Source organism: Mobula birostris, chromosome 10 (assembly GCF_030028105.1).
Source record: "Mobula birostris isolate sMobBir1 chromosome 10, sMobBir1.hap1, whole genome shotgun sequence".
NCBI lineage: Eukaryota > Metazoa > Chordata > Chondrichthyes > Myliobatiformes > Myliobatidae > Mobula > Mobula birostris.
This window is the reverse complement of record NC_092379.1, coordinates 20158571-20167720: the sequence shown is the minus strand read 5'-3', so window position 1 is coordinate 20167720 and position 9150 is coordinate 20158571. Positions and strand designations below refer to the sequence as shown.

General features: G+C 44.3%; 1 long non-coding RNA gene across 1 annotated transcript in view; it reads left to right on the top strand.

Annotated features, from left to right (window-relative positions):
* The first annotated feature begins 1181 nt into the window (after positions 1 to 1181).
* LOC140204453 (uncharacterized) overlaps positions 1182 to 9150 on the top strand; it is a 32789-nt gene continuing 24820 nt past the window's right edge. Inside the window, exons 1-2 of the long non-coding RNA XR_011887619.1 lie at positions 1182 to 1389; positions 3635 to 3830. This is a non-coding gene — a long non-coding RNA (uncharacterized lncRNA). The remainder of the gene's footprint in view (positions 1390 to 3634; positions 3831 to 9150) is intronic.

Genomic DNA, 9150 nt, shown 5'->3' with positions numbered 1-9150 from the left:
CTACTTAGGGCTCTGTGTATGCAGAACTTCTGATAAATTCCCCCGATGGATGGTCGGGAGACCCCTTTCATCCTCTGGATGTTTTCATCTCTGAATCAACTTTGACGCCGACTTTGTTTGTACCTCGTGATTTGTTACTCAATTAATATCACTGTGTGCACAGTACTGGGTATGCAATTGGGACCCTGCTCCAGCGCCTTGACACATGGCTTCTGATTTACTGACAGCCGAATGCGTTTCATGATGGTGACATCCTCAGTACACTTCTGTATGTAGCTGGTCACAGAATCCACATATTCCTTGATGTTATCATGATTGCAATTGGTAGATTGCACCTTCAGACCAGGTTTTCACCACCTTTAGAACTGGTTTGCCCCGTTTGTATGCTGCAATTAGTATTAGTATAAGAGTCAATGTGGCGTCGAGGCACTGCGTTATGCGCAACTGGCATGTTAGTATAAACCAGGTCAAGTGTACTTTCACATCTGGAAGCAAAATCAACATGTTGGTGGAACTCAGGCGAGATTGTTTTTAGGTTGGCATGGTTAATACCGCGGGTTGTTTGATGGCGGGGTGCCTCACCGACATGACAAAGGAGTGGACTGGAAAATATACACAGCTACTCATGACGTCTTTATCAACAACGTTGAGGAATTATTGCAGTTGTTCCGGTAAATCAACTGGAAAATCTGTGGATATCAGAACTACTGACACTGCCTGTCCTATCAGCGCAGACCCTGCAGCACCAACCAAATACCGACCGATCTTTTCTATGACCTCGGACAGGATTGTACATTCAAAACCGAACAGCCGAAGAGCGGGCGGGAAGATTGACAAGCTGTGATTGGAGGATCGGCCGTCACGTGATGAGAGGGGGGTCGGGAGCTGTTCGAGCAGCGAATTTGATTCTCAATGGTCGGTGGCCGAGTGTGGGCTGGTCGAGGTTCTCACCGGAGGTCGGGACAGCCGGCAAGAGGTGATTCGGGGAGAGAGTGGGGTTGGGGAACAAGCGATACGGCAAAAGTTCTGACTGGAGGAACGGACAGAAGGTGACATACGGCCTCCTCCGACTCGCACTTGTCAGAGGCTTTGAGCGCTGATTAGTCTCCCGGTGCCCGCGCGACTGGCGAGGGACGAGCGCGCGTTAAAGGCTCCGGTCGCGGGAAGAGAGCGCGAGAAAATGAGGCTCCGATTGGTTGACGGGTGAGCGCACGTGACGAGGCGTCGAGCGCGCGCATCCCTCCGACAGCGCAACCGCGAGCGGCGGGAGAAAGGAGGCGCCAGCGCTCAGCTTTCGTGTCCGGTAGTCCGCAGTCCGTGAGTGGAGGAGCCTGAGGCTGGGCCTCACCGGAGGGGAGATCAGCGGCCAACGGGACAACACATTGCAGGGTAAGGGGAGAGGCAGAGCTGTGAAGCTCGTTGGTTTCCTAGTATATCAGACCAATATTTCAACGGTTCCATTTAATATTAGAGAATGTATACAGTATACAACCTGAAATTCTTACTCTCTGGAGACATCCCCGAAACAGAAGAAACTACCCAAAGAATGAATGACAGAACAAAACGTAAAAACCCCAAAGCCTCCTGCTCCCCTCACGTACAAAACAGCATCAACCCCACTCCCCTCCCCCACTTATTTTAGCATAAAGCATCAGCATTCTTACCACCCACCATGCAAACAAAAGCAAAGCCCCCAAAGAGAGATCATGGTTTACGGTCAATCAATCTGTTCCCTCCAACACAGACTCCAGCTGAACAAGAGCAGGAAACGAGGAATCAACATAAGGGTGAGCAGGAGACACGGGAGACTGCAGATGCTGGAATCCTGGGGCAACAAGTAGTCTGCTGGATAAACTAAGCAGTTTGACCAGTGCTTGTGGGTGGAGGAATATGTTGCAGGCACAAGGCGTATATGAGCAATCTGAGCTGGAGGGGCAGGTAAGGGAGCACATGATGGGAGTGGTGATGTGTGAAATAGCCAATGGCTGGAATGCAGCCAGGTATGGAAAAGGGCAATAAGAGTGAGAAGAGTAGGCCAGACAGCATCTGTAGAGATAGAGAAAATGGTTTTATATTACATTTTTGTGGATGCTCTTCATCAGAGCTAAACAGTTCTGTCACAAATTGGAATGGCTGGTTATCTGAGATTGTGAGTCATCTCTTAGGCACAGGGTTTGTGATGTGCTTAATTGTGAGATATGATGCCCTTCCTCAAGCTTCACCTTGAGTTGTCAAAGTGAGGATGATCAGAGTGGAGTGTTGAATTCATGTGAGAACAAAGTGGGATCTGTTAGAATAAAGAATTCTTGAAATCAGTTACTGGGTTTGTGGTTTCCCAGTGTAGAGGCGTCCACATCCTGAGCAGGGGATCAACTACAGTAACTCAGAGATGTGCAAATAAAGCACGGTCTGATCTGAAAGGAGCCTTTGCATCTCTGGGAGTTGGGTTGGGATCAAGTTAAAAAGGCAGTTGTTTGATCTCCAAAAGTTGTGAGGACAGCAAGTGTTATGTAGTCACAGCAAATCAATGCAGAAGAGTGAAGTGTGGAAGAGATAATCTAACTCAATTGTTAAATGGAAGGGGCGGAAATTTTCGCTGTCAATGACATTACCTGGGAGGTGATGGAAATGATGGAGAATGATTAATGAATTGTGGGAACTTGTGGACCTGCTGATGAGTGGGAGGTGATAATGGAGTGAGAGCTGGAGTGCTGTAAGTGGAAAAGACATGGTTGAGATTTGGTCAACTATGGTGGAGGAGAAGGGATGTTTTAGAGAAAAGAAGGTCACCTTGTAAACAGTGATGTGAAGGTACCATCGGATCAAATACAGTGGACCCAGGGAAACAGAATGTAGTGGGATCCTTTCAGCAAGTAGAAAGGGAGGATTGAATCTGGTTTAATGGTGGAATTGACACTAGATTGGTTATGTCTGTATTCTGTGCATGTCACTGGGACAGACATTGGGCTCTGATTGACTGTTTTTTGTCTCTCTGATGGGTATATAGGGCCATACTCTGTTGGAATAAATGGTGGGACAGTGGTGGGGATGAAACTCAATGGTGATTGTGTCAATGTCTGTGGCATGTACGTTAGGACTGGAAGGCGGGTGAAGTATGGGTCGGGCACTGGATAGTGGATGTAGTGCAGGAAGGACTCTGGAGAGTGATTCTGATTGTTTAATGTATAGATAATAAGTCGGACATGGTGGGTGTAACTGAGATATGTCATTGTGTGACTGTTGGACGTGTGGAGTATACAGAGTCAATAAAGTTGGTGACAGGACGTTGATTACATGGTGGGTAGCCAGGTAAATGTGGGGTTTGTCTGATGTTACTATAAACTTCTGTGAATGGGCATCAAACCCCTGGCCATGTTAGCTCACAACCATCTCACCGAAACCAAGCTCTGAGAATGTGTTCCCAGTACAACATGCGTCCATTTCAGACTCTTGGTGGAAAGGTGACATCAGGGAAGTGCATCAACTGTCCCTGCCTAATCCCAACATCTCTACAACAATATTTTGATGGATAATTCCTTTTGTTTTCGTTTGCATTTATATTAATTCAATACAGAAAATGTGATAAGGTCTGATTGTTTTCTGTTGTTCACTCTTACATTCTTCATGTTCTCAGAACTCAAGGGTTACAATCTTCTTACTCTTCTTCAAACTCAGTGAGTCTGACCCACAATTCACCTGTCGTACTCATGAAAACCTGATCTTCCTGGCTATACAGATCACACAGGAGCACTCAGTTATCATTAGTGATCAAAATGCAGAAAGGAATTGGGTGAGTTTCACTTACCATGAGCCGGGACTTGGCGCAAGAGGTAAGAGAGTCTAAAGCAGGTAGGTCCCATGACCTTCTGGTGAGTTTCATTTAACAGGCTCCAAAAGTGCAGCGTTTACAATTAGTAGGTTAATAATTGGTTAGTTATGATCTAATTAACAGGAGCCAATACAAGAAATTAGGATCAGGCAGAGTTGCCTTTGTGACAGTGGGCCAGTAGACTGGAGGAGAGCAGAAACTTTGACTCAACAGCCTTTGATATGAAGAAGTGGTGTATGTGGCTCAGATTTGGGGAATAAGGATAATTTTCTAAAAAGGCTTCACTGAGAATGCACAGGTAAGGTTATATTTTGTTGTTCATCCTCAGTCCTTGATTCAGTCAATGCAGGATAGTGGTTAGGCAGTGGAATGTTCCTCCTAAAAAGACGTAGGAATTCAGGGAACCTCATGGTTTACATGTGTCGACAGTTCACCCTTGCATACTGGGTCAAGGAACTGGGGCTGGACCTGCAGGCACTTGGGATCATCTGGGAAGCTGATGGCTTTAGAGATGAGACCTTTACTGATGTGTTCACAACTAAAGTGCACATTTCAGATATATGGGGGAGGACGGGGGGAATGCAATTCGTGCAAGGGTCCCCTGTGGTCATTCCCCCGTCTAACAAGTACATGTCTTTGGATACTGTCGAGGGCGATGTTCGCTCAAGGGCTAGCAGACATTGTCAGATCTTTGACTCTGTGACTGGCTCTTAGGCTCAGAGAGTGAGCATGCAGGCATACTGGTCATCATGACAGATGACTCAATGGACTTAGAAGTATCTTAGAAATTTGTGAAAACTCAGTGTCATCTGAAACATTGTCAAACTTCTATAGCTGCGCTGTGGAGACAACACTGACTGGTTGCATCATGACCAATACCCTTGAACAGAAAAACCTGAAGGAGGTAGTGGATACAACCAGGCCCATTGTGGGTAAAGCCCTCTCCACCATTGAGCACGTCTACAAGGAGCACTGTCACAGGAAAGCAGTGCAATTATCAAGTTCCTACTCCATCCCGGCCATGTTCTCTTCTTTGGAAGGAAGTACAGGAGCCGCAGGACCCACACCACTAGGTTTAGGAACAGTTATTACCCCTCAACCATCAGGCTCTTGAACCAGATGAGATAACTTCACTCACCCCAACACGGAACTTCCTGCAACCTATGCTATAACTTCTTCGTGACTGTTCATGAACTGTTCCCGCTACCGACAACTGTTCATCTCATGTTCTTGATATTTATTGCTTATTTATTTATTGTTATTATTTTGTTTGTTTCTTTTTTAATTTAGTATTTGCGGTTTGTTGTCTTTTGTTCATTGGTTGCTTGATTGGCATGTGTGTGTTTTTTCATTGACATGATAGTGTTTCTTTGTATTTACTCTGATGCCTCAAGAAAATGAATTTCGGGGTAGTATGTGGTGACAACAAGGGAGGGTTTAAACTAGATTGGCAAAGTAGTGGGACACGAGAGTGTGAAGTCAGTGAGAAGACAGGGTTATATTCAGCAACCCAAGAGTGTTCACCCAGCAATCAGCATAGCCATGTTTACAGTGAAGTTGCAGTTAAGACCACTGATTTAAATTATATCTCGTTACATATACTTATGTTAACAGGTAGGTTGCATGAAATGAGAGGATTGTGGATTGTTTCTAGTAAATGGAATATTGTGGCCATAACAGAAAAGTGGCTGAGGGAGGGACAGTGTAGTGGTCAGGGATACTTGCTTTAGGCATGGCAGGAAGAGATAAGACTGGGGAGGGTGTTGCCCTATTGATAATGGAGTGCTTAGAGAGGACATTCTTGAGGGGTCATCTCGTGAGGGCTTTGGGGTTGAACTTAGGAATACGAAGGGGATGGTCACCTTGGTCTGGCTAATTACAGATTCCCCCAGTAGTCAGTGGTAACTGGGGGAGCAGGCATGTAGAGAAATTGCACATAGTTGTGAGAACAGTAGAGAAGTGCTCAAAGGAAATATCAAATTTCCTGGTGTCACCTGGGTCACTCAGAGAGCAATGGGCCTGGATGGGGAAGAATTTGTGTGGAGTGTTCAAGACAATGTCCTCGCATATTATATAGAGGAAACTATTTGGGAAGGAGTGCTACTGAACCTCCTCTTAGGCAAAAGGATGGCCAAGTAACAGAAGTGTAAGATGGGGAGTCTAGTGACCACAGTTCTACAATTATAGTTTTAAAGTAGTAACGGGAAAAAAAGAGAGAACCACAGGAGCTATCATTTTCCTATTTGATAGGTCCATGTGGTAAAGTCCTTAACTACAGCAAGGCCAACTCAAGGAATTAGGCTGGATCTAGCTTTGTTTGACTGAGTGACTCTATTTAAAGATAAAGAAATATTTGGCAAGTGAGAGGTTTTTAAAAGGGTGAATCAAGAGTCCAGGGGACAGCACGTTCCTGTTAGTGTGAATGGTAGACGTACCCAGTTCAGGAAACCCTGGTTTTCAAAAGATATCAAGACTATGGTAAAGAAAAAGAAGAAAGTGTACAATGTGTTTAGGCAGCTGGATGTGAAGGAATCCCTCGATGAATATAAAAAGTTTAAATCCAGGCTTAAGAGGGAAATCAGGAGGGCAAAAAGAGGATATGAGATAGATTTGGCAGGCAAGGTTCATTAGCTACCTTCACAGTAAAAGGTTGTCTATGGAGAGACTGTTTCCTTTGAAAGGCCATCTTGATAATTTGTGTGTTTAATGATTCAAGGAAGCAGAGGGTGGTGGTTGAAGGTCAATTCTCTGACTGGAGGATAGTGACTAGTGGTCACCAGTGGTCAGTGTTGGGACCTCTGTTATTCGTGATTTGAGTAAATTATTTGGAATGTGAGTGTACAAGGCACAATTCGCAAGTTTGCTGATGATACTAAATGAGGTGGTCTTGTTGATAGGAAGGAGGTTACATTGATTTGCCAAAAGATCTTGATCTGTTCAAGAGAAGAACTAAAGAATAGCAAATTAGATCAAAGTGAGATGATGTTTTTTTAGACAGTCAAAACAGGGAAGTACATACAGTAAGTGGCAGGGTACTGATGAGTACTGTGGAACAGAGAGACCTTCCAGTCCCAAGTACACAATTCACTGAAATCAGCTGTACAAGTTCAAAGTTCAAAGTAAATTTATTATCAAACTACATACATAGATGTCACAATATACCACCCTGAGATTCATTATCTTCTGGGCACTCACAATAAATACAGGAAACAAAACAGAATCCATAAAAGACTGCATCCAACAGGACAGATGAACAACCAATGTGCTAAAGATAAGTGTGCGAATACGGAAATAAAAAGGAAATATTAATAATAATAATAAATAAGCAATAAATATTGAAACATAAGATGAAGAGTCAAGGATGTGAAGGGTCAAGGATGTCTCTGATCGCTTGCATGACATTCTGAAGTGGGAGGGTGATCAGCCAGATGTCATGGTGCACATCGGTACCAATGACGTAGCAAGGAAGAGTGAGGAGGTCCTGGAGAGTGAGTATAGAGAGCTTGGTAGGAAGTTGAAAAGCAGGACCTCAAGGGTGGTAATCTCAGGATTGCTACCTGTGCTGCGTGCCAGTGAGGGTAAGAATAGGATGCTCTGGAGGATGAACAAGTGGCTGAGGAACTGGTGTAGGGGGCAGGGTTTCAGATTTCAGGATCATTGGGACCTCTTCTGGGGCAGGTGGGACCTGTACAAGAGAGACAGGTTACACATGCTCTACAAGGGGACCAATATCCTTTCAGGGAGGTTTGTTATTGCTATTGGAGAGGCTTTAAACTACAAACGTCTGTAGATTTGCAGGGAGATGGGCACCAGAGTGCCAGAGCTGACAGTGAGACTGGGGTGAAAATAAATGATGTTAAAAGTTCAAGCAAAGCCGCAAATAGAAAGGTTGTGAGTGGTGGTAAAAATCTTCTGAGATGTATATATGTCAATGCTAGGAGTATTGTGGGGAAGGCAGACGAGTTGAGGGCGTGGATTGAGACGTGGAATTATAACGTTATAGCAATTAGTGAAACTTGGCTACAGGAGGGGCAGGACTGGCATCTTAATATTCCAGGGTTCCGATGTTTGTCAGATGTGATAAAGGCAGAGGAATGAAAGTGGGGGGGGGCGCGGGTAGCATTGCTTGTCAGGGAAAAATGTTACAGCAGTGCTCAGGCAGGACAGATTAGAGGGCTTGTCTACTGATTCCTTATGGGTGGAGCTGAGAAACAGGAAAGGTATGGCCACATTAGTGGGGTTGTATTATAGACCACCCAATAGTCAGCAAGAATTGGAGGAGCAAATCTGCAGAGAGATAGCAGGCAACTGCAGGAAACATAAAGTTGTGGTGGTAGGGAATTTTAATTTTCCTCATATTGATTGGGACTCCCATACTGTTAGGGGTCTAGATGGGTTAGAGTTTGTAAAATGTGTTCAGGAAAGTTTTCTAAATCAATATATAGAGGTACCAACTAGAGGGGATGCAATATTAGATCTCCTATTAGGAAATAAGTTAGGACAAGTGACAGAAGTGTGTGTAGGGGAGCACTTTGGTTCCAGTGATCATAACACCATTAGTTTCAATTTGATCATGGATAAAGATAGATCTGGTCCTAGGGTTGAGGTTCTAAACTGGAAGAAGGCCAAATATGAAGAAATGAGTAAGGATCTAAAAAGCGTGGATTGGGACAGGTTGTTCTCCGGCAAGGATGTGATCGGTAAGTGGGAAGCGTTCAAAGGAGAAATTTTGAGAGTGCAGAGCTTGTATGTTCCTGTCAGGATTAAAGGCAAAGTGAATAGGAATAAGGAACCCTGTTTCTCAAGGGATATTGCAACGCTGATAAAGAAGAAGAGAGAGTTGTATGACATGAATAAGAAACAGGGAATAAATAAGGTGCTTGAGGAGTATAAAAAGTGCAAGAAAATACTTAAGAAGGAAATCAGGAGGGCTAAAAGAAGACATGAGGTTGCCTTGGCAGTCAAAGTGAAGGATAATGCAAAGAGCTTTTACAGGTATATTAAGAGTAAAAGGATTGTAAGGGATAAAATTGGTCCTCTTGAAGATCAAAGTGTTCGGCTATGTGCGGAACCAAAAGAAATGGGGGAGATCTTAAGTGGGTTTTTTGCATCTGTATTTACTAAGGAAACTAGCATGAAGTCTATGGAATTAAGGGAAACAAGTAGTGAGATCATGGAAACTGTACAGAGTGAAAAGGAGGAGGTGCTTGCTATCTTGAGGAAAATTGAAGTGGATAAATCTCTAGGAGATGACAGGGTATTCCTTCGGACCTTGAAGGAGACTGGTGTTGAAATTGCAAGGGTCCTGGCAGATATATTTA